The following is a 26,707-nucleotide window of genomic DNA, read 5'->3' as shown; positions in this document are numbered from 1 at the left end:
AATGGTTTTAATGAGAACCAAAGAGTATATAGTAGATGAATCTCTCTAATAAGCAACTGCTGCTATCACTCTCAAGGGGAGGAACAAGAAACAATTTAAGTTCTAGATCAAACTAGAACAAAAAGAGAGGCGGCTTATCTCAGGTGAGCATAACAATACCAGTCAAATCAAGCTGCTTTCCTTGTCCCACCTTTGTTTGGTTATTTAATCAGGCAAGGTAGTTAACTACACATAAAACAACTTTCAACTATATTGACATAAAAGTCTTTTCACATGAGTCCTGACTCACTGATAATTTTTGGCAAGCTTTAAAAGGTTGTGCAGGATGCAAACACACCTATTTCTTAGAGCTAACTGAAATCTCTATATATATTTCTGAAGAAAAATAAGAAAAGCATCTGTTCAAAAACAAGTCTGTTAATTTTGAAGAGCCAATCTGCTCATAAGATTACAATCCATTTCCGTGGGCTACAAAATAATAAAATACAATATTAAGCATTCTTTTATCACTCATATTGAGGGGAACAAAATTTAATGAAGGACAATTATAGAAATATCTTAGTATTATTGCTGGAGTTTTGGTCTCCCCATTAGAAAGACCAGCGTTCAAATCCCATCTCCAACACAAATTGACTATGTGATTCTAGGCAAATTACTTAACTTCTCAGCTCCCTCAAGCACTTTTTTATAACAATAAGTCCAAACAAAGTTAGGCATTTTGATTGATTTTCCTCTCTTAGGATTTTCTATACAAGTAAAAATTAAGAGTCTCCCTCCAAAAAGAAAAGTAATGGAAACATGAGGAATACTTATTATATATTATATGGATATACATATAGGCATATATATATATTAATATACATATCATAAAATATATTGCATTTCTATATTTTGTAATAAACATTACATAGTAAACATATATTCTATGTATATTGCACACATTATGTATATATACAAACACACACATATATAAATGGAAAAATAGTATGTCTTTTAAAAATAATATGGGGTAATGTATAGAACACTGACCTTTGAATCCAACCTCAGTCATTTATTTGTGCATGGTCCTGGGCAAATCATTCAACTTCTTTCATTTCAATTTCCTCATCTGAAAATGACCTCGAAGGTCTCTTCCAACTCTAAACTTATGATGCCATAATCTTATGTTTGTTATCTAAACTTAGTTAATTCATCTTGTCTTTTCCCATAGGAATCTACAAATATTATTAGAATATTTCTCTCCAAGTCCAACCCAATGTCTCAATCTTGAAGGCTATGCTTATAGAAAGCTCAAATAGGACCTACCAAGCCTTCCATTTTGGCTTCAAGGCTTCAAATTTGAGGGCATGTTTTCCCAAACCCTTTTCAATAAAACTCACTTTTAAAAAATATCACAATGATTACTATTTTATTTGCTAGTAATGTTCTATTTTTAAATAGGGAACAGTAGTCAGTACTGCAGTGCCCTCTATTGATAAAACCCAGAAGTTCATTTACAAATAAAAGGCCTACAAGGGAAGGAGTTCTTGTACAACTCCACAATCGAGGTTGAAATGTGAGCTATTGCAAGTCTCAAAATAGGACAGAAGAGGAAACTGCATGAGGATTAAATGACCTTCAATCTTCGTAGAAGGAGCAATGACATTGCTGGTTTTAGTCTGAGTTCACAAATTAACATAGTGGATTTATTCTGTTTCTATTTGTACTTATCTTTTTTGGCTTAAAATCTGTTTTCTGCTTCCTTGGAATTCTGTTCACAGCATGTTTGTCTATAAGCAGTTACTTCCTTTATTATCACATAAGAAAAATTAAATGGACTTTTTATATCATGTTGCAAGCTTAGAACTATTCTAGAAATTGTGTTCTCTTATCAGATCCCAGTATATCCTATAACACTGAAGTATTCTAAGTAAGACTTAATTTTCAGGAAAAGTCATAATGGCTTAAAGGAATGATTTGTTGGTTTTGTTGTTGCTTCTATTCTTTTTCTTTCATCTAGGCTCGAGGTATAGGAGAAAATCATGGGCCTGATCCCTTTACTAATTAACACAGCAGTTTTAACTGGTCACATTTTTCCTGCTTGGATTGATTCAATCCTCCTTAGGCAATCTGATGGCCTCCTACTCCTGGGAATTCATCATAGTGGTACCTTATAGGTACCTAATAGACACCTAATAGGCTAAGTCTACTAAAGTTCAGGACTTTTGGACTATCCATCAGTGTGAGGACACAGGCATGTACTACAATTTGTTTATGTTTTTCAATATTTTTGACCATTGGATTAATTATATAAAACTAAAAGTCTCTCCTTTTGTCCCAAACCTTCTTGCATGGACCATTTAGCCTACTTGTTTCTATTTCCTACCAGAAACAGCCCATAGACCATGCTTTGAAAATTAATTATTGACAGAGGTGTCAAACTTGAAGTGCAAATATGGCTTTTAATATTTTATTGTACAGTTGAAACAGATAAAAATGTAATTGGGAAATGTTTGCAAACCAAATAAAAATACAATACAGTATAAATAATTTGTGATTTTTCTAAATCTACATTCAGGTCATAGGTATCCATTTCTTTTAATTGTGATACCACTGGTAGAATAGCCAGTGATGAATTTTTATTCCTAATTTCTAGTTTAACCTTTCAAAATTTATTTATACTCTGTTCTATGATTTTGTAGACTCCTAGAAAGATCCAATTTCAGATAAGACTTGGTACAAAACATCCCAGAAACATATTGCCCATGGGCTATATTACAATACACTCAAGTGTGGCCAGAAACCTGATTAAAATATTTAATAAACAGGAAATAGTTAACAAAATACATTAAAATATAATAATGCAAAGATAGTATTAAGATAACATTTTCTAAATCAATATGTGTTGACATGGATCCTTATGTAAGATTTAGTAGTCCTCTATTGCTATTTATGCTTAATATTACTGCTCTAGATATTTTGTGTGGATTAATGTAATAATGATAGTTATAATAATAACAGTTATGACTATAATAAAGTAGTTTTCAATTTTCATACTCATGAATACCTGGTGAGAGTGTGAAAATATTAGTGTAATTATGATTCCCCTTTGACAAATGAGGAAGCTGAGACCCAGAAGGCTATGGTTAAGTGACTGATGCCCAAGATTTTATTAGTAATATGTTATAGTAATAGTATATATGTTATATAGTATATGTTATAGTTATATATATTAGTAAGTTATAGTATATATATATGCTATTAATAATATACTATACTGAGCCTGACATATATGGAGTGATCAGAGAGAACTAGTACCTCTGATGTGAGGGCACACTGAGCTATTTTTAGGGCTGCTCATCCTCCTTTGGTGGACGGACGCCTGTCACCCACCTATCAGAAGTGCTGGGAAGATCAGAGAGATGATATTTATGTTAATACCCTATGTGGACAGAGGGAGGGAAGGGAAGAAGGGAAAGTGAGGTATAAAGTGAAGGAAAGAAGGAAAGAAGGAAGGAAGGAAGGAAGGAAGGAAGGAAGGAAGGAAGGAAGGAAGGAAGGAAGGAAGGAAGGAAGGAAGGAGGGAGGGAGGGAGGGAGGGAGGGAGGGAGGGAGGGAGGGAGGGAGAGAAGGAGATAGGGAGGGAGAGAGAAGTTTCCCAGCTGAAACAATTCCAATTTTAGGAGTAGCTCTACTCACAGAGGTTGTTGTTTGTCTTTTGTTCTTGAAGAGGACCATGACATCAGTGAGGTGATGCCATGACATTCAAATGATCACTGAATGGGTGTGGCCTCAGTCAAACTGAGACCTATTAAAGACCTTAGTTTAAAAAAAAAAAAAAAAAAAGACTTCCATTCCATGGAGGGTCACATCCAGTTGTCCTGATCTATATCTGGCTACTGGACTCAGATGACTCTGGAGGGGAAATTGAGGCAGTTGACCTTGCAAGTCCTCTCTCACTTAAATCCAATTCACTTACAAATCCCTGATGTCATGGGAAGGATAAACAACAAATATTACTTAATAAACACTTGTTTTCTTTCCTTTCTCATTCCAATTTAGCATTCTTTTGTACTTGGTACTTGGTACTTGGTACTTTGTACCAAGTAGATGCTCAATAAATGTTTTAAAATTAACAGATGAAAGAATGCTCTAGAGGTATTTTGTACATGAGTACTTGGTAAAAACTTCACAAATAAAGAAATTAGAGCTCCTTCTATATTATTCTCTAGGCTGAGGCAATTGGGGTTAAGTGAGTTGTCCAGGGACACACAGCTAGGTTAAGTGTCTGAGGCCAGACTTGAACTCAGGTCCTCCTGATTTCAGGGCTGGTGCTCTATCCACTGTACCACTTAACTGCTCCTTGTTCTGTATTTCTCATTGTAGACTTGTGATATTTCTCTTTTTGGGTCTGTATGATGTGTTTCTTTTATGACATCTTTAACAAGAGGTCATCCAGTCTTAACTTGAAGATACCTCAAGTTAAGAGGGCACAACTTCCCAAAGCAACCCAGTCTACTTTTAAATAGGCTCTAACTTTTTTGTACCAAGCCTAAATCTGCCTACTTGACATTTCCTTTGAGGACTTCACAAGCTAAACTTCAATGAAGAGATTTCTAAAACAAAAGCACTTTATGCCGAATTCAACTCTCCAGCAAATGATGTCATAATGGAACTATAATGTATACATCTTTGTACACCTGGAGCAATTATAATCAACAAACATTTATATGAATGCCTACTGTTCACCATATAAAGTAGCAGGATAAGTGCATGAATAAACATAGTATAATTGTGTTGCAATGAGACTCAAACTTAAATCTTCTAAGTATAAGTCCAAGATTATTTATTTACTCTATTCCATAACACTTTAAGAAAATTATATAGACATGGTCTCTTTCCTGGGAGATTATAAACTAAAAAAATGAAAAGAAAAGAAAAGTCTATAACTGCATTTATGTAATGTAAGGGAAAAAAAGAATGGCTTCCAAATGCATTTTCAGACATTAATTATTGATAAAATGCTTTTGACTTTATCACTTCATTGTAACTACTTCAAAATTATTTGAGAAATACTCCAATTTTTTTAAACCTCTCAGTGCTCAATTTTTAAAAAAATAAATGAAAATACCCAAGAAAATATGTGATTTTGTTTATAATATGATTTCTCCTCCAACCCAAATGAATACATTTTTCATGGTAAAAGTTTTGATACACAATAGTGATAAATGTAGTAAGTGAAATTTTGATAATATATTCTATGAATATTCCACCAAAAGCTTCCTCTGATACTTCTTCATGGTCTAGAGGTTATCCTTGGCTCTGAAAAGCTTCAGAGCTTATGTTTATAAGCCCACCAGTGGATTGTATGTCCATTCTCTTAGAAATAGCCTCATTCAGTATAGACATATTCATGACCAGTTTTCCTACATCGTCATTAGCATTTCTCTGATCAATAATGATTTAGAGTACCTAAAAAATTCTAAGTTTAAACTTAGTCCTGCTAGCTGTGTTTGCTCATATAGGTCTACAAAAATGTGAATCTTTACTTTTGTCAGCTAGGTGATTTGGAACTTCATCTTAGATCAATATTTGAGGGGTCCAAGTCATGTATCCCAAGACCTGCATTGTAATATAGCCCAACCTCTTATTATAACATTTATTTTTTTCATTCATTGTTAACTAATCAGAATTGATTGCCGCCCTCAAGAACACCTATTCTTCCTAGAGCATATAAACTGTGAGTCCATCATCATGAGGGGTCTTTGGTCTAAAAAAGACAACCAAATAACTTCCCTTTTATTAGTAAACACATGGCATTATTAATAAAATGGTTAAATTACCCAGAAACTTCCTCTCAACCCTTTTCAATCTCACATATCTTAAGAGATTGGCAGGCAAAAGTTTTATTTTTGTTTTTTAATGCTAAATTGCATAATATAATCCTGCAATTCTTCTGTTCCTGATAACCTTTGCCTTCATCAAAATTGATATTACAATCTAGTTTTTTTTGGTTTTTTGTTTTTGTTTTTGTTTTTTTTAAGGAGAACATAATAGGTGCTAAGTATTCACTTTACATGATAATGTGCCACAACTTTTCCTTGACAACAGGAGTCTCCATCCATTTCTGTATTGTGGATCCCTTATAAAGCAAACATTCCAGACTTTCTCTGCCAAGCCTCACACAACTTCCTCACTCTAAAAGTTTCAGAGTGTGAGGTTTGGTCAACAAATCAATGCATGCCTGGACACCCTCTCCATTTCTTCATTATGCTACTAGCTAATAATCCCTTTTGGCCCCTGACCTTCCCTCCTCCTGCTCCCTTCTGCAGAGCAGCCACAGTATCTCTGAGCACTGTTGGGTTTTCCAGCATGCTTTATCCTAGAGGAGCTCCAGCTCGATCCTACCTTGAGTATCTCTCCACTCTGTAGTTTGGGGCCTCTGGCTATATACTGTCTGACTTGGCTGTTCCTGGCCTTGGTCCATGTGAACCAAGTATGGATCTGGGTAAGAATGTCTCTTTGGTTTGTGGCAACAGCAAGATGGGAACATGGAAGGGAAGTGACTCGTCTGGCCTTAGACATCATCCCTCTGCCCAAGAAAGCCTTTTAAGGACATAGACAACCCCAGGTGACTGGGTCAATATGGAAAGTAATTATAAAAAGGGGTCCTGGGTTTAACTCAGATTTATCTATTAGGATTGATAGAAAACTGGTCCCAGAGGCCTCTACTGAGAACTTTTCTGGATTGTCTGGAAGGTGAAGAAGTGGATTTTTCGAAGAAAAGGAGATTCAGGATTGCCTGTCTCAGAATCAGGGCTCCTTCCCCTGGTGGAACTGCTTAGGTTGTTAGGATGAAGGAGCCAATGTGGCCCATTTCAGGAGTTAAAAATAAGGTTGCTGCTCTGTCTGGGAGCACCTGACTCAGTGTATCTGGACCACACTGGGTCTTGGATTCCAGGAAGGAAATGCAGTAATTAACTATATTCTAGGTCTTCCCACACTGCAAGTATACTCTTCTTGTACTCCTTCTAATAACTAGTAAATTTCTCCCAGAACTTTCATTTTAAGGAAAGTGGCCAGTCCAATCATGTCTCTATGCCATTTCATGTTCTATTCCTGACTCTAAAATTTCTTCAGCATCCCTTCATTTCCTGGGTACTTCCTTTCCCCCCTCATTTAAGTTTCCCTCATTAGGATATAAATTTTTGGCAGTCAGGTCCTATTTTTTCCTTCTGCTTATATTATTATGAATGATTAATGTCTATAATTAATTGTGAATTAATTAATACATATATGATATAATTAATGTGAAAATAATAATCCTTATTATGTGACTGGCACACAATAAATAATTGGCAATTTCTTTTTGACTTGAAACCAATGATATTAAAATTTCCCACCCAGTTCATACCACTCCCACACTCTGAAATTTATACACATTTCCCCTTGAGGAATTAGGTCCATAAATCACACACAGGTTCAGATCATTTGTTTTAGGAGGTGGACCAAGATGGTGAAGTAGAAATAGAAATTAACCTAAACTCTCCCAAATTCCCCTCCAAACAATTTTAAAATAACATTTCAAATTGAATTCCAGAGCAGCAAAATCAACAAAAATTCAGGGAAAAAAACATTTTTCCAGTCCAAATAAATGTTAGGATGTTAGCAAAAAAGGTCTGCCTTACTGAGTGGTAATTGGCCTAAAGTGGAGCACAATCTGTGTCTGTGCACCAGTAACAGACCTTGAAGGTGACTGAAGTTCTCTTAGTTCACAGACAGTAAGGGGATTGGACAAATGGTCAGAAAGAAATTAGAGGACATTCTTTGCTGGTTCTAAGTTTAAGACCCAGCTGCATTGCCTATACATACCATTCCTGATTGCAATTTCAAGCAGCCAGAGGGGAACAGGAGTTCCAGTCATAGTTAAAGGGGAGAGAAGAATGCTTGTAGTCATAGGGGAGCAGAGACCTGATCCCAGTTCTAAGGCAAAAAGGAATACTTTTTGTGTTTGCAGTTCAAGGAGAGCAGGGTCATAGTTCTACCAATGTAGGCTCATACTAATAGAGAAGAACAATGAATGATTGAATGAAATAATGAAGACCAGAACAGAGACAAAGACAACAGTCATCACCTTGGAAGTACTGAAATCCTACAGACCTCAAGATCTAGCTCTGAAAACTGTAGAACAAAAAAAATCTGAAGTTTGCGACAGAATCCCTAACACCAGGGGAGCAGAGTCCAACTTTAACATAAAGTTCAAAGTCAAAGCAATAGATTGAAAAAATGAGCAAACAATAACAAAAACAACCTTACCAAAACTATGGTGATAAGGATGATCAGACACAAACTCAGAATAAGACTATGTTGTCAAAACAGCTACAAATAAAGCCTCAAAAAAAAAAAAAAAATTGGATACAGGCCCAATTAGAATTTCTGGAAGAGTTCCAAAAAACTTTTAAATATCACACAAAAGAGGTAGAGGGAAAATTAGAAAAAGAAATTAGAGAGAAGAAAAAAAAATTAGGGGAAAAAAGTTTACATCTTTATTAAAGTACCAAAAAAGTACCAAAAGAGAACAACAACATTAAAAACGGAATTGAACAAATGGTAAAAGAAGCACAAATTAAAAAGAAGAATTGGCTAAAAAGAAAAGAAGTATAAAATCTCACTGAAGAAAATTTCTTAAAAACTAGAATTGAGCAAGTGGTGGCTAATGACTCCATGACATATCTAGAAACAATAAAACAAAATCAAAAGAATGAAAAAAAAAAGAAAATGTGAAATATTTTACTGGAAAAACAACTGATCTGAAAAAATAGATCATGGGGAGATAATTTAAGAATTATTGGACTATCTAAAAGCTATGATCAAAGAAGGAGTCCAGGCATCACAGTTCAAAAAGATACCAAGGATAGACAGCTAAATGGCACAGTGAATAGAACACTGGCCCTTAAGTCAGGAGGATTTGAATTAAAATCCAGCCTCAGACACTTATCATGTCTTAGCTACGTGACCCTGGACAAGTCACTTAACCCCAATTGCCTCACAAAAAGAAAGAAAGAAAGAAAGAAAGAAAGAAAGAAAGAAAGAAAGAAAGAAAGAAAGAAAGAAAGAAAGAAAGAAAGAAAGAAAGAAAGAAAGAAAGAAAGAAAGAAAGAAAGAAAGAAAGATATCAAGGAAAACTGTCTTTATGTCTTAGAACCAGAGAATAAAATATAAATTGAAAGAATCTATTGATCTCCTCTTAAAACATATCCCCCAAATGAAAACCCTTAGGAATATCATAGCCAAGTTTCATAGCCCACAGATCAAGGAGAAACTATTGGAGACAGCCAGAAAAAAATCATTCAAATATTTTGGAGTCACAGTCAGGATCACGCAAAATTTAGCAGTTTCCACATGAAAGGGTTAGAGGACTCAAAATATAATATTCTGGAATGCAAAGGAACTAAGATTACACCAAAAATAGCTTACTCAGCATATTGAGTGCAATCCTTCAGAGAAAAAAAAAAATATTTAATGAAATAGAGGATTTTCAAATATTCCTGGTGAAAAGACTAGAACTGAATGGAAAATCTGACTGTAGAATACAAGACTCAAGAGAAACATAACATGATAAAAATGAAAGAGAAATCATAAAGGATTTAATCGGCTTAAACTGTTTCAGACCATAATGTAATCAAAGTTACATCCAATAAGGGACCATGGAAATATAGATTTAAATTAATTGGGTGGACCAAAGGACAATCATAAAATAAATAAAAAACAAACCCAATTTCATTAAGGACAATAAGGAAATTATATATTAAAATATATGAGATATATGAGATGAAGCCAAAGCAATTCTTAGGGGAAAATTTATATCTCCATATACTCACATCAATAAAACAGAAAAAGAACAGAGCAATGAATTGGCCATGAAACAGACAAAAAACAAAAAGAATTTTAAAATTGATAATGAAACACCAAATTGGAAATCCTGAAAAATCAAAAGAAATATTAATAAAATTGAAGGTAAGAAAACCATTGAGCTAATAAATAAAACAAAGAGCTGGTTTTATGAGAAAGAAATAAATTATTGGTTAATTTAATTTTTAAAAAAAGAAGAAAACTATTATTAAAAATCATAAATGTGAATTCATTACCAATGATGATGAAATTAAAGCAATTATTAGGAACTATTATGGCCAATAAATCTAGCAATTTAAGTGAAATGGATGAACAATTACAAAAGAATAAATTGTTCAGACCAATAGAAGAAAAAAAATAGCTAAATAACCCTATTTTAGAAAAAAATTGAATAAGGCATCAATGAGTTACCTAAGAAAAAAATCCCCAAGATTGATTGAATTCTACCAAACATTTAAAAAGCAATTGGTTCCAATACTATATAAACTAATTGTGAAAATAGGCAAAGATTCTACCAAATTTCTTTTATTACACAAATATGGTGCTAATGCACAAATATGGTGCTAATGCCTAAGCCAGCAAGAGCACAAATAGAAAGAAAACTATAGACCAATTTCCCTAATAAATATTGATACAAAAATTAAAAAAACCCCACTAGCAAGGAGATTTCAGAAATATATCACAAAGATCATATATTATAAACAGATGGGATTTATAACAGGAATGCAGGACTGATTCAATGTTAAGAAAATTATCAGCAAAAATTATCAACAATTAACAGCAAAAATTATCAACATTAACAAAAATTAAAAATGTGAATACCTCAAAAGATGCAGAAAAGGCTTTTTAAAAAACAATAAAATACAGTATTCATTCCTTTGAAAAAACATTAGAAGTATAGAAACAAATGCTGTTTTCCTTAAAATAATAAGTAGTATTCATCACATATCATCAACAAACATAATTTGCAATAAGGAAACAAAACTATCATTCTTTGCAGATGATATAATATAGCATACTTAGAGAATCCTAGAAAGTCAACAACCAAAAAATAGTGGCAATTAAAAAAAAAGTTACAGGATACAAAATAAATCTATAGGACACAAAATAGAGTATCAGTCTTTCTATTTCATAACAACAAAATCTAGAAGAAAAATATAGAGAAATTCCATTGAAAATAATTGCAGATCAGATAAAATATTTGGGAATCTACCTGCTAAGACAAACCCAAGAACTATATGAATATAATTACAAAATACTTTTCTACAAATAAAGTTAGATATAAACAATAGGACATCAAAGAAGAAGGAAAAGGACCCATATGAACAAAACTTTATAACTGCTCTTTTAGTGGTGTCAAACAATTAGAAACTGAGGGGATGTCATTCAACTGGGAAATGGCTAAACAAGTTCTGGCATATGATACAATTGTGCTATAAGAAATAAAGAGGAGAAAGAAAAGGAGGATGAGATATATAGCATAGGTATGTCAATCCTACATGATTTTTCACTGGCCATTCTAGCTTTTCCCAATATCTCAACTCTTATCTGGATTCCTTTTTATTCATATCTAGATTCAGTTTCCCAGTTTTTCTTCCAGATTTCCTCTAGTTACCTTTCTGATTCCCACAATGCTACTTCATATCTTTTTAGGTAAAACTTTGATTTCATTCTTGAATGGTGATTTTATGACCTCTACTCCTGTTTCCAGTGTTTAGCTTCCCTACCTGTGCAGTGCATAATCACCTTTGACAGTTCAGCTGTAAATCTAGTCCTAGTCAATGGTAGTTTACTGGATAATTGCACCTTGGTTCATAACATCACAACAAATAGGAGACAATTTACCTGCTTCAAGTTATATTTTAAGTAAGCAGTAAAACCTATGAACTGAATTAGGTGTGTTATAAAACAGATAAAACTTATAAAATGCTGTCTAAGCCTTAAAGTGTCGTGCTAATTTTAACTTACATTTAAATGGTCCATGTTCAGTTGTTTCCTCCCATATTCTTTAGTGCCATTAGAACAAAATATGAACTTGTTTTGTTATTTAAAGAATGATATTAAATAATGTTCAATGGTAAGAAAATATTTTTTAAACAAGATAATCTCAAGATTAAGAGTAAAACCCAAATCCTAACAGAGGCTTGAGGTAGTTATGCTCCTGGCAATACTGGCATAGTCTTTTGAAAAGATTTCTAAAGATAGCCACTTGTCCTCTTGCTAATATCCAACAGAGAAACAGGTTTTACAGCTTTATTTGATCTCTTCAAAGAGCTGGAGAGGGATTAGGAATGGGGTTGGGAGAACTGTTTCTTACAAGGTAAGATCCATTTTTTCAGAAGTGAAATGAAATCTTGATGGAGTTGTCCTAGAGGCAGGGGAATCAAAATACAACATAATTAATATATCCATTTCGGCTGTCTATTCCTAAATCAATTATGCAGTGAGCCACAGAGCTGTTATTTTGGCCAAAATATATTAATCTCAATATTTTATACATGAATATGGTCTGAAAACTGTTATGGTTAAATGAATTCTTCCTCTTTTTCTCATGGTAGCCTGATCCAGGGGCAGCCAGGTGGCACAATGGATAGAGTACCAGGATTGGATGTCAGGAAAATTCATCTTCATGTGTTCAATCCCTCTTCAGACACTGTAAACCTAGACAAGTCACTTAATCTTGTTACTTTTGCTTTTCTTATCTGTTATATAAGCTGAAGAAGGAAATGGAAAACGAATCTAGTATCTTTATCAAGAAAACCCCAAAAGGGATCATAAAGAATTAAACACAACTGAAAAGTGACTGAACAGCAAAAAAGTCTGATAATTAAGAATTATTCTCATAGGCCTATCTATTCAGGAGCTTCCTCTCCAGGAGAGTCAGTATTAGTATAAAGCTAGAGGACTGGACTTCCAGTCAAAAAAGACCTGAGTTCAAGTGCACATAGTAACTATATATAATCTCAGGCCTACTACTGTAGGCCAAAATTTCTTAAACTATGAGTTATGAACTGTGGGTTCATGTAACTTAATGTGGGGGTCATGAAATTATAGTTTATTGTTTATTATCAGAAAATATTTGGTTTGCTTACCTATTTTATATACCTATATACTTGGGGTCATGTAAAAATTTCTCAGGTGAAAATGGGTCCTAAGCAGAAAAGATTTAAGAAGCCCTGGTCTACAACAGGATGATTTCAGAAAGGTCTGGAGAGACTTATATGAACTGATGCTGAGTGAAAAAAGCAGGACCAGGAGATCATTATATACTTCAACAACAATACCATACGATGATCAATTCTGATGGACGTGACTCTCTTCAACAATGAGATGAACCAAATCAATTCCATTTGTTCAATAATGAATAGAACCAGTTCACCCAGCAAAAAACAAAACAAAACAAAACAAAAAAAACCTCTGGGAAATTACTATGATCCACTACATAGCATTTCCAATCCCTCTGTTTTTGTCCATTTGCATTTTTGATTTCCTTCACAGGTTAATTGTACATTATTTCAAAGTTCCATTCTTCTTGAGAAACAAAATAAATGTATGGATATATATAAATATATTGTATTTAATATATATTTTAACATTTTTGACATGTATTGGTCTACCTGCCATCTGGGGGAGGGGTGGGGAAGGAGGGGAAAAATTGGAAAAAAAGGTTTTGCAATTGTCAATGCTGAAAAATTATCCATGCATGTATCTTGTAAATAAAAAACTATAATAATAATAAAAAAAGAAGCTCTGGTCTAGGATACTGACCTATATTGGTATATAAAGTTTCCTCATCCAGGAATTTGTTGTCAATAACATCACAGATCTAGTCTTCATCTCCTTCCTTTTTTTCAAAACCAAAATCATCTGGGATAAGGAAAATAAAGAACTGCAGTTGGATAGGCCTATTACATTTCTTCTAATTCCATAGGATCATAAACTTAGAGCTGGAAGAGTCCTATATCCCTCATATATAAATGAAGAACTGAGGATCAGAGAGATTGACTTATCCAACAAAATAGTATAAATGGCATGGCAAGAATTTGAAAATAAATGACTTTTGATCTAATAAATATTCTTCCTACTACATACCATACTTCTTTCCAATGAAAGTGATAGATTTAAAAATGTGATTATACTTAGGCTTGGATAGATTAAAGAGGGAGCAAAAATTTGCTTCATAAATATCATCAAGGCCATCTTTCAAACTTTCATTATCCATGTCATACACTTAGTGGATATATGTGTATGGGAAAAGTGATGATGTATGGGGGAAGTATTGGGACTGCATATAGAATGACAATTATAGAGAAAATATAAACCTTTTTTTATCTCAAAAATACAGAAGGGGAATAAAATTTATATATATATATTATTGAAAACTAAAAAGCAAATTCAAAGAAAAACACAAATATACTTACATATAGCAGATAAACAAAAAAAATTGCAAAATTACAGAACAATTAGAAGGGAGTGAGTTGGTTTCTGAATAGATGAAGTTTCTGTTGGGAAAGGAAAGTGGAGAATTGAAATGATACCCTGATAATTCAGAATATATAGGATCCTTAAAATTAAATTTTTAATATTTTGATTTGAATTATTAAAATAGGACCTTTATCTTAATCATCATTATTACCTGTCCAAAATCTGGGAAATGAGGAGGACATCATTAAATGAGTAGATATGCCTGAAAAAAATAGTGTTAGGAACATATGTCTAAATTTGTTAGCAGCTAATACTAAGCTCCTCAACAAAGCTGAACTTTGTTTTCAGGTTTTAACTCAAAGAATTATGCTTCATGTACTTATATTTGAATCATCATAGACATCATTGTCTACAGTGTCGCTACTAAATAAGATGAATAGGGTTGTGGAAATTATAAGAAAACAAAGAAGGTAAGCTTGCAAGTGGCCATGTCAGAAAAAGCATTGATAAATTTTTCATACATACTGCCTGAGTTAGGATAAAAGATGTTTTCACCTGCATGATTCAGTATGGAGCTTCTTGCACACTTAAAGTGGTCTGCTTTCAATTGCTTGTTCTTTAATTTCCTAGAAAATATGTATAAATTATTTGCTAATTACTTCCTACTTGTAGGTCAAAGATATAGACTAGATTGTATGTAAATACTTTGTTTCTGCATTCTCTAAAGGTAGAAAGATTAGTAGATACCTTCCTGTTCTTTTCTCCCTACTCTTCATTTCACACCCCAAAACACACACACATACACACACACACACACACACACACACACACACACACACACACACACACACTTACACAAATATGCACAAGATTATGGCTATAAATACTATTACATAAGAATCAGTCAATAATTTGGTATTTAGTTTTTTTTCATCTTGTATTTGGGTAGTGTTTTTTCATTTAGTTGACATATTTACATACATATTCTGGTTTTCAGGAGTACTATTAGACGTCAAAAATTTTATTATTTACTTTAATAATTACTTATTAATTTACATTAAAAATTTTTTTTAAGTTTCACATTCTCTTCTTCCTCCCTCCTGCCACTATCCCTGCCCATTGAGAAGGCAAGAAAATACACATGTGAAATCATGCAAAATGTAATTTCTTTGGCTATATAACCTTTTTTTTGTTGTTGGAGATTTGGGAGAGGAAGGGGTATGTTCATCTACCGTGTAAATGAAAAGATGCCAAAAACATATTTCTATACTAGCCATTATTAGACATTTTTGATGATGAATTACTTTCACAGTCTCAGGGGAACCATTTTATTGTAGTAGCATGATAAAAATACTAGTCAAGTTCTTAAGAAGTTCTTAACCTTTGTGTCATGGATCCCTTTGGCAGTCTGGTGAAGCTTATTAACTGCTCAGAACAATGTTTTTTTTTAAATACATGAAAAAAAATAGGATTGCTAAAAAAACAATTATATTGAAATAATCATGAACTTTTAAAATTTATTAAAACAAGTTCATAGATCAACCTAAAGTTAAAAATCCTTGCTTCAAGCTTCAGTTTTCTTATATATAATAAGAGGAGATTGGGCTACATTATTTACTGGGTCTCTTTCAACTTTAACATTCTATAATTGATCTATATAAGAGCCCATTTCTCAATCTTGAATTCAGATACTTTATAAAACATATCTAAAATTCTGAAAGGAAGAGGGAAAAAAAAGGTTGTTAGAGATTAGGCTCAATCTGCTTTATCTTCCCTGTGGAATTCAAATTGTGGTTCTAGTGCAAGTTAAGTCAAAGCATCTCAAAAGCTTTATTCATGGTGCCTCAATTGAAACCACTTTACAGGTATGGATTTTCTAGTTCATTCACAATCCTGATGTTTATAAATTTCATCCAAAAATCCCCCACCTTTTGGAATAATTGTGAGACAAATCATCTAAATCATGTGGATAGCTCTTGGTGAATTAGCATAGAGAATGTCTAACTTAAAAAAATATATTGAAAACCCTTCCTACATCTAACCTTTAACTTCAGGTCAAGGACATAACTCCTAACTCACTGAATAATTAATACTCTAACCAAATGACTGAGTCAAAGAAACCCGAACTGTCTGGCCTAAATCCAACACTCTGAATTCCAAAGAATGTGGCAGATTACTTTCATATATTCAAAAGAAAAAGGTAGCCAGTAAATGAACTTCCTCAATAGTTTCTACTAGTATTGATAAGTAATTATGTTAAATAGTCTTTAACAACAACAAAAAAAATTAGGTAATTTTTTATAAGTTTCACAAAGACAGATCTTAAGATTTGTACTGTGGAATCTGACAGTTCTCTCTGAGCAATGGTATCCCTATTATTTTCAGGATGAAAATCCTCTGGCTTTTAAATTCTTTTAATAATTCCCATCTTTTTAGTTTCCTTCTACCTTAATTACTCTGGTGTACTCTGTAAACCAATGACACTGGTCTCCTTGCTCTTCCTTGAAAAAGACAAGGCATTTTCTGTTTCTGAAGTTGTTTTTTTTTTTTTTTTTTTTTTTTAGACTGGGGTTAAGTGACTTGCCCAGGGTCACACAGCTAGGAAGTGTTAAGGTCTGAGATCAGATTTGAACTCTGGTCCTCCTGAATTCAGGGCTGGTGCTCCATCAACTGCACCATCTAGCTGCCCCCTGTTTCTGAAGGTTTTTACTGGCTATTCCTTATGTTTTAAACTCTCTCCTGATTTCTGCTTCTTGGTTTCCCTGACTTCCTTCAAGTCTCAATTAAAGTCTCACTTTCCAGTCCTCCTTAATGATAGTGTCTTCCCACTAAGATTATTTACAATTTATCTTTTAGGTCTTCTTGTTGTTTGATCATTTTAATCATGTCTGATTCTTTGTGCCCTCATTTAGGGTTTTCTTGGTAAAGATATTGAAGTGGTTACTTATTTTACAGATAAAAAACTGAAGCAAATAGGTTTAAGTGACTTGTCCAGGGCCACACAGCTAGTGTCTGAGGCCAGACTTGAACTGAGGTTTTACTGACTTCAAGTCCAGTCTTCTATCCATTGGCCAACCATATGTCCTATCTTCTATATATCTTGAGATATACAGTTCTTTGCATTAGAATACAAAATAGTTGAGAGCAGGAACTGTTTTTTGCTTCTCTTTGTATCTCCATTGCTTAGCACAAAGCCGAGAACAAAGTCAGTATTTAATAAATGCTTGTTAATTCAATTTGACCTCTCTTGAATTGAGGTCCCTTGATTCCAAATCCAGCTGATTTCTACTATATTATAATAACTTTAAAGTTATGTTTTTGACTGGCTATAGGGATAATAGTGTCTTCCACTGAACAAAGGACTTACAAGTGGGGCATATTTGGGGAAAAATTCTGTTTTGAATTTGATGACTTTAGAAACAATGAGGGGAACATCCAGGAAATTGACAATGCAGAGATAGAAATGAAGAGATAATTTTGACTTAGAAATGTAGATATGGGAGTCATCTGCAGAGAGGCAGTGCTTGATTCCATGGGCAAATATCAGATTACCAAGAAAGTTAATATAAAAAGAATAAAAGAAATCAATTTGGGTCTATCTCAACCTCAAATGCTATGTAAAATGGATAATCATTTTAGTATCCACAAATGCAAAGCATTATTTATTTGTGAGGCATAATAACATAAAACAAATTATTATCTGGAGCTGGAAAGGCCCTTTTATGTCAATTTATCCAGTTCTTAACCTGGTTTCCATAAAGTTGGTGTTTTGTTTTTTTTTTTAATATTATGAAAGTTATATTCTAATACAATTAGATTTTTTTGGTAATCTCATACATTCTACTATATGCATGTAAAAATACTAATCTAAGAAAGGGAATATATAAGAATCCATGATACTGTGGACATGATCTCCATGATGTCTGTACTAACCAATTAAATATAACAGAGCTTCTCTTTTTCATAGGAGAATTAGACAACAGAGAAACACAACATTCACCAATTAGGAGGACTTATGAAGCCCAAAGCTATTTGACATATCAGTGATCCTTTGCAAGTAAACATTGGCTGAACACAGAGAGGCATGCAACTGCTAAAATCAATTTTGACTGGCTCAGAGAGAGTAGAATATATCTTGGTTTATAACTTATCCAAAGAGAAGCAAATATCTTGGTTTTTCATTTGTTGTGTTTGCAGATGTCTTCTTCCTAGATCCCTCACTTTCCTGAAATTCAGATTTCTTGTATTTCTCTTAGCCCCCCATTTAGCCTTAAATACCTCAAATAGTCATAAGTATCTCAACTATGTGTATATAATCTCACCTTTTCCCCATTTCTCTTTGGGCAACTTTGTCTCTCACCACTCCAGCTTCCAAATTTCTTTCTCTTAGGCAATAAATGTTATTATAATATTTATAAACTGTGATCTAGCTCATCATAGCTCCTCTTTTTGGAATTGGGGTTTCTTCTATTTTACCAGTTCACAGGGATATTTATATTAACAATACAAAAAAGATGAATGACCCCTAAACTAATCCAACCTACTGATTTTATAGAAACAAAAAATTTTATAGATTACACAGCTAGTTGGTAACTTGAGCATGCTACATACAGTTTAATGGCAGGTAAGGTAATTATTCATATTCTCTATTTCTTTCAGCAGTCATTATCGAGTGTCTAGATAGATTTAAATGACAAATGACTGAAAGTGGTAATCAGCACCATAATTATAACCTAATCTAATAATTTATAGTACTACAAGAAAGGACCTATATCTAATGATAGCTTACATTCATATAGTAATTAAAAGCTTACAAAAGTGACTTTCTAATAACAACCTTATGAAGTAGGTTGTACAATTATTATTATCATCCCATTATAGATAGGTGAAACTGTAGTCCATGGAATGTAGAGATTTATCCATAGTCATATTGTTATAGATATAAAACTTGAAGGACATTAAAGTCTCATCTAAGTCACTTTCCTTCTTTTACATAAGAGGAAACAGACCTACAAAAGTTATGATTGCCCAAGTTCCTACAGACTAGTAAATGACAGAACCAGGAAAAGAGGACCTTGGACTTAAAAGTCTTGGCTATTTTCATAGAACCATGCTGCCTCCCTGAAACCCAAGTCTTCTCACTCTAATTCTCTTACTTTTACTATTATAGAAAGCTTCATTTCTTAGAATAATATGATCCATAGGTTCACTTTTATGTATATACACATACTTGAGAGATTATTTTTTCTGACAACATCTTTGTATCCCTGATTTAAAATGTCTTGATTTTTATGTAATTCCAATTGATTATGTTATTGTTTTTCAGTCATTCCAATGGTATCCAACTCTTCATGAATCCATTTGGAATTTTCGTGGCAAAGATATTAGAGTGCTTTGCTATTTTCTTCTCCAATTGATTTTACAAATGAGGAACTAAGGAAAACAGGGTTAACTGACTTGATCACTCTCACTCATATAGCCAGTAAGTATATGAGGTCATATTTGAACATCAGACCTGGCACTCAATCTACTATGCCTGGCCTTCCATTGACTATATACCTGGATAATTTGTTTTCTAATGTTAATAAAAAAAAAAAAAAAAAAAAAAAAACCTGGAATTTAACATTCTTTAGTTACAATATGATTGTCATTTTGGCTGGATTTTGACTCTTCTGAAAAAAAATTGTCACGCTTTATAATGTTGGATTTGCCTTGTATTGAGCAACTTGCAATAACTCTATTAGTAATGTCATAGCTCAACAATTTCATTAAAAAATGAGATAAAGACAATAACAACAAAAAAAGGATCCATACCTACAAATATTCAGAGTAGAACAAAGCTCTGGAAATAAGGATGTGTCTGACAGTTGGAAAAGAAATAAACAAGTTATATGGTACATGGATATATTATATCATCAAAGTAAGAATAATTCAGAGAAAAATGAGAAGACTTATAAAGTTAAGCAAGCAGTGTAAAGAACAAATATAATGACTATAGTACTGTAAATAAAATCAATGCTAAAGTCAGCAAAACTTAGGCCCAGAGAAAAATTTTAAAGTTAAAGCACAAATCCTTAGAAATTAAAAAAAAAAAAAAAAAAGGTAATAATTACCTAGAAGTGGCTGAGTGATTCAGTGGATAAAACACTAGGCCTTGAGTCAGGAAGACCTGAGATCAAATATGACCTCAGATCATTACTAGCTATATGATCCTTGACAAGTCACTGAGAAAAAAATGGCAAACCATTCTAGTATCTTTGCCAAGAAAACCACATGGTCAGTATTGGTGTGCAATGGTTTATGAGGTTACAAATAGTCAGACACAACTGAACAATAACAATCACACTATCAAGATAAGTTTGCTTTTAGATGAGAGACCGGAAGCAAGTACTTTCTGAGGAATTTTATTTCAGTGTTTGTTGGGATACCTCTGCAGTGTCAAAGCTAAATATTTAAGTTTTTTTAAAAAAGATATCCAGTTAAATCATAAATAATAATGAAATATAAATGGAAGGAGTATTTCTTAGCCTGTATTATTTATGTTTAAATAAAATCCAATTATATTTAAACATCTCACTAGATTATTTTCTACAAAAAAGGCTTTCACTCAACTTTTATTTTTGTTTACTAATGTCTTAAATTGAACTTTTCCTAGTATTTATCCAAAAAGGAAATGGGTGGTGAAAGAACAGCCTTGTATGTGAACATGTAGGAATTCTCTTTGTGTTCACCTCTCTAATCCCATGCTTCTAAAGCTGTGCTGTCCTACATGTGAGTAGGGCTGGGGCAGAAAGGGGAGGACTTGGAGGGAGCATAACTATTGATTCGTCTGCTGAAAATATATTCTTTTCTTCACTACATGAGTTGTCTCTGGCCAATTGCCATGCAGTAAGTGTTCCTATTCCAGTGATCAAGAAAAAATTTTATTTTCAGCACAAAAAATTTCTTACAAAGTTGTGCATAAAGCACTATGTAACTAATGGAAAACTATATATTATTTTCTTTCATAGTATTTTAAAATAATATTGGGGTGAGAGGGGAAAGACTATCCTTTTTAAGAATACAAATTCCATAACTTATAAACTTGCATGGTGATTTATATATAAAGAAACAGATCTAGAGAGGTTAAGTAACTTCAAAGGTTAGGAAGAATGAGGGAATTAGAATGAATTAAGAAAGCTAGTTGCCAGGGCAACTTGCTGGAAGAAAAAGATAGTGATATGCTATATAGTGATATGTACCTAGCATTGATTTAATCTTTCTTTGCTCTTTGTCTGATTTTTCAAGGACAAGAAGAATAGGAAGAGTGCAGTGATAGTTTAAGATAAACTACTTGGAATATAGGACAAAAGCTTACATCTATATAGTGTTAAAAGTACACAAAAGTCATTTCCTTATTATAACCCTATGAGCTAAATTAAACAATTATTATCACTAATTTATGGTTCATAGGAGTTAGGAGATTTGTCTAATCTCATATTATCATAGATATGCATTTAGAAGGACCTCAGGTGTCATCTAGGTCACCTTCTTTGTCTTACAGAAGAAACTGAGACCCAGAGAGTTCAAATGCAAAGAAAATAGAGAGCAAATTAAAAATGTAGTTTGTCAGAATCAAAGGGAGAGAGAGGAAAAAACATGTTTTCTCTTTTCTAAGTTGAAAATAGGTAAGTAAAAATTGAAGTGAAGGTACCTGTATGCTGTTATTTTTATTTGTTTTTTGATGCAAAGTTGTTTTTTTTTTTTTGATACCCTGAAACACTTAAGCCAGTATCAAAGTGTTGAATAGTAATATTCTGCATAATGCTGTTTTAACCAAAGTTACTTTTCAATGAAAATATTATAACTAGTAATAAAGCATCATCAAACTTTCCATAATATAATTTGGTTGATTTTCTCAGACACAAAGCAAGTAATTATTCCTCACGCAGTGTAATGAACTTCCCTTATCATCAGTCTTTTTTTTTTTTTTTTCAAAACACTATTCTTACAGCATTGTTTTTCTCTTCCCTCCTCTCCATAGAATGTATGTTCCTTGAAGCTAGTGACTATTTTCTTTTCTTTTTTTTTATTTATTATAGCTTTTTATTTACAAGTTATATGCATGGGTAATTTTACAGCATTGATAATTGCCAAATCTTTTGTTCCAATTTTTCTTCTCCTTTCCCCCAGATGGCAGGTTGATCAATATGTGTTAAATATGTTAAAGTATAAATTAAATTCAATATTAGTATACATGTTCAAACAGTTATTTTGCTGTTAAAAAAGAATCAGACTTTGAAATAGTGTACAATTAGCCTGTGAAGGAAATCAAAAATGCAGGCGGACAAAGGTAGAGGGATTGGGAATTCTATGTAGTGGTTCATAGTCATTTCCCAGAGTTCTTTCACTGGGTGTAGCTGGTTCAGTTCATTACTGCTCTATTGGAGCTGATTTGGTTCATCTCATTGTTGAAGAAGGCCACATCCATCAGAATTGATCATCATATAGCATTGTTGTTGAAGTGTATAATAATCTCCTGGTTCTGCTCACTTCACTCACCATCAATTCGTATAAGTCTCTCCAGGCCTTTCTGAAATCATCCTGTTGATCATTTCTTACAGAACAATGATATTCCATAACATTCATATACCACAGTTTATTCAGCCATTCTCCAATTGATGGGCATCCACTTAGTTTCAGTTTCTGGCCACTACAAAGAGGGCTGCCACAAACATTTTTGCACATGTAGGTCCCTTTCCCTTCTTTAAAATCTCTTTGTGATACAAACCCAGTAGTAACAGCTAGTGACTATTTTCATATCATAAAAGATAGAGTGAAGGGATCTGAATCAGGAAGATATGGAATTGAATCTTATTTTCATTACTAACTAGCAATGTGGCTTTAAGTAAGCTACTTACAGATAATTAATCAATTGACAAGCATTTATTAAATGCATACAGTGTGCCAGGCACTTTGCTAAGCCTTATGGGTATAAATGAAGGCAAAATTTCTCACTTACCAAATGGGGATAATAATAGTACCTACATCCCTAGATTATTCAGAGAATCAAATGAGATCATATCTCTCTCTATCTCTCTTTTTCCATATACCTATATATAGAAAATATAATATCTTTATCTGTCTCTTTCCATATATATGTATATATAATATAATATCTATACATATATATATAGCATTTTAATAATCTTAATGAGCTATATAAACATTACTTATAGCATGATATTATTTTCTTCATCATTTAGCACAGTTCCCAAAACAGAGTAACCTTTAGTAAATATTTGTTCACTGTAACTGAATTAGAATATGCCTGTACATCTTCTGGAAGGATTTTAATTTAAGAGAAATTCCAGTGTGATTGTTCTACTTAGTCTACTTAGGAGAATATTGGTATCAAATTAAGCAATCATTAATGACAGCTAAAGTTCAATCAAGATATGCTAAATTTTATCTCGGGCTTTTTATTATGTAACTCAAAATTTAAAGTATATTCTCCTTTAAATGTAAAATGTGTTAATAATTAGTTAATCTTTCTATTATTTTAACAAAGAGTTATATGATATTTTCATACAAAAAGAACAACTGATTGGATCAAGTACTACCTTTTCTTTCTCATTTGTACATTTGTGACTAGTATAATCAATTGACCCATGCAACAACTAGGCAACAGTTTTTATTATTCAGATTTTATTCAGATTAAAGACATACCACATAAGAGAAAATACAGTTTTTAAAAGGCTGCCAGTAATGTCTGTAACCTACAGCATGATAGCAAATATCACAATGCAAAATGCATTCTTCAAAAAAGAAAAATTCATTGTGTATGGGTAGCCCATGTTATTCAAAGTCAATTGAAGTGAGGATAGAAGGGACAATTTCATTATCCCATTTTTAAACAAGAGACTATAAAAATTGGGTATTTTTCTTTTGGCTAGAGTACAACCAATTGCAAGTATGTTATCATGCTATGACAAATGAATTTGTTCCTTTGTGTCCTTGAGGATTTCTTTTAATCCAAAACAAATACTAGAAATTATTAAATCTCTTTTCAAAAAACAAAATCTTCAACAAAGATTTATGGTACTCCCTCCAATGACATAGGTCAAAACCTTTCTTTCCAACTATGTAGATGGTCTTTCTTCAGTTAATCTTTCAGTGTTTATTAACTACCTACTATATGCCCAGCACTGTGCTAAGCACTAGAGTTAAAAAGAAAGGCAAAAGATAATCCTTGCCCTCAAGGATTGTACAATTTAATAGAAGAACCACAGGGCTTAAATTTTATTATTGTGCATCATATTCATCTGCTGAGGAGCCTCTCTGATCCTAACTAAACTGGTTCTCAAATGGTAGAACCATCAGCAATTCTATTCTCAAGACCTCAATAGAGTGCAGATCTATTGCAATAGCCTTGGAGAATCTGAGGTTGCCTTCATGCCATAGTGAAACCATGAATTTGATTGGTAGATGAGAAGAATCATTTACAGAAATATAATTTATATAATTTTTCATTTTTGTGTCTCAAAGCCCTGGACAGATATTAAATCTAGCTTTTTTCCCTCTATAGAGATTGTGGGGTATAAAATCCTGTACTTCAAGTATAAAAACCTAGATTCAGACCATATCTCTGACATTTATTGTGTAACCAAGTTAATGACTTATAGATTTAAACTGGCACATACACACATATACACACTATATATTTATGTATATATATGTGTGTATATGCATGGATAAGATTACAGATTTGTGGAAAAAGTAAATTCTCACCTAAATTGTAAGCATTTTGAGAGCAAGGATCGCCTTATTTCATGTTTTCTCAGTACCTAGCTCAATGCTGTGTATATAGTAGGAGTCTAATCAATGCTTGGGGGTTCTTTTTATCAAAAGTCTACTAAAGAATCTGATGAGGGAGTTTATGGTGGATGTGATGAGATTAGATTCAGGGAACCAAATGAGGAAATTAGAGTTCCTGGAGGTCAGGGAGTTAGATAATGAGGTTAGTGCCAGGTTTGGGATTCAGGAAACTAAATGAAGAGGTTTGGCTCCCCTAAATCCCCTTGGGATTCGCATATGGGTAGGGAATTTTGGAAACTCCCTTCTGACAGCACAGAGATCCTCCTTAAAGGAATTTACAAACCTGAAAAGCTAGACTGACAAAAAGGCGTTTATTATAGGTATTGGGAAGTCAGCCTTTGCTATGCATGAATAGAAACACTGAATTCCTTAGTAGCAAGGTTCCAGCAGGGAAGTAAAGTTTCTAGTAGAGATATCCCAACAGAGTAAAATAATGAGAGTAAAGTCTCATTAGAGAAATAGGTGAGGATAAATAGGGTCACGCTGAAAGAGAATATTATCCCAGCAGGCAGAGACTTGCTATGCCAGGAAGAGAGATTCCTTGGCATATTAGATCCTCTGCAAAGAGAGGGTTTAAGATTGGCTCTTTTTATAAGCTTTGGCTACAAGCTGGGGGTTGCTCTTGATGGGGTTGGGTGTAGCTTGAGCTGAATTTGAATAGAACTGAATGAGTCTCTTTAATTCAATAGGAAGCTTAATTAGTAGTGAGTGTTATCAATGGGGGTGGTGCAGATCTCTCAGGATCTTTTACATAGACAAGGATTCAAGGAGAATCTATCATTTACCGAGTTTTAGAGAGTTTTGGGGCTCCCTTCAGATGGACTCTGGGCTTGGAATCAGAAAGACAGGAAGAAATGAATTCATATTCTCTCTGTCTCTGTCTCTCTCTCTCTCTCTATGTCTCTTTTTTATCTCTCTTTCTCTGTCTCTGTCTCTCTGTCTCTGTCTCTCCATCTGTAATTACATATACACATGTACTTACATATATAGAGAGAAGAGAAAAAAGAAAGAGGGAGGGAGAGACAGAGAAAGAGAAACAGACAGAAACAGAAACAGAGAAAGGTTATTTGAATCACTAGAAGAACTTTTTTGCACTGATAAAATCATAATTCTTCAATCCTTCAATCTTGACAGATACCTCTGTGAAGTACATGCATAAGCATTCTTTCTCTTAAGTTGATTTTCTAAGAACCCTAAGACACAGAAATGTTATATTTTTTCCTGTCACAAATATTATTAATGGGAAAGCTAGTAGGATAAATCAGTTACCTGGTTTTTTTAGTCTAAAATACTATTTATGACTATTGATTTCTAGTCTATGGATTTTTTTGTCACTTTATTTGAATTTTGTCACTCCAGTCCCCACCAAATCTGTAAAAATATAGAAATTATTACTTGTGACTTGAGGAAATGAAAAAAAAAACATATTTAATATGCTTAAAATGTTTTGATTCTGGAATCAAAATAAGAGATGGAAAGAATACCAAGACCTATCAGAATAGGGATAAGGAGTAGACTTGGGATTTCCTTGGTG

The 26,707-nt window shown here is 33.1% G+C and overlaps 1 long non-coding RNA gene across 1 annotated transcript in view; it reads right to left on the bottom strand.

Annotated features, from left to right (window-relative positions):
* LOC141559417 (uncharacterized) overlaps positions 1-12,057 on the bottom strand; it is a 29,714-nt gene extending 17,657 nt beyond the window's left edge. Inside the window, exon 1 of the long non-coding RNA XR_012487398.1 lies at positions 11,860-12,057. This is a non-coding gene — a long non-coding RNA (uncharacterized LOC141559417). The remainder of the gene's footprint in view (positions 1-11,859) is intronic.
* Between the last annotated feature and the right edge of the window lie 14,650 nt (positions 12,058-26,707).

This window comes from Sminthopsis crassicaudata, chromosome 3 (genome assembly GCF_048593235.1).
Source record: "Sminthopsis crassicaudata isolate SCR6 chromosome 3, ASM4859323v1, whole genome shotgun sequence".
Classification (NCBI taxonomy): domain Eukaryota; kingdom Metazoa; phylum Chordata; class Mammalia; order Dasyuromorphia; family Dasyuridae; genus Sminthopsis; species Sminthopsis crassicaudata.
The sequence above is the reverse complement of the archived record's forward strand: the minus strand, read 5'-3'. Positions and strand labels throughout refer to the sequence as shown.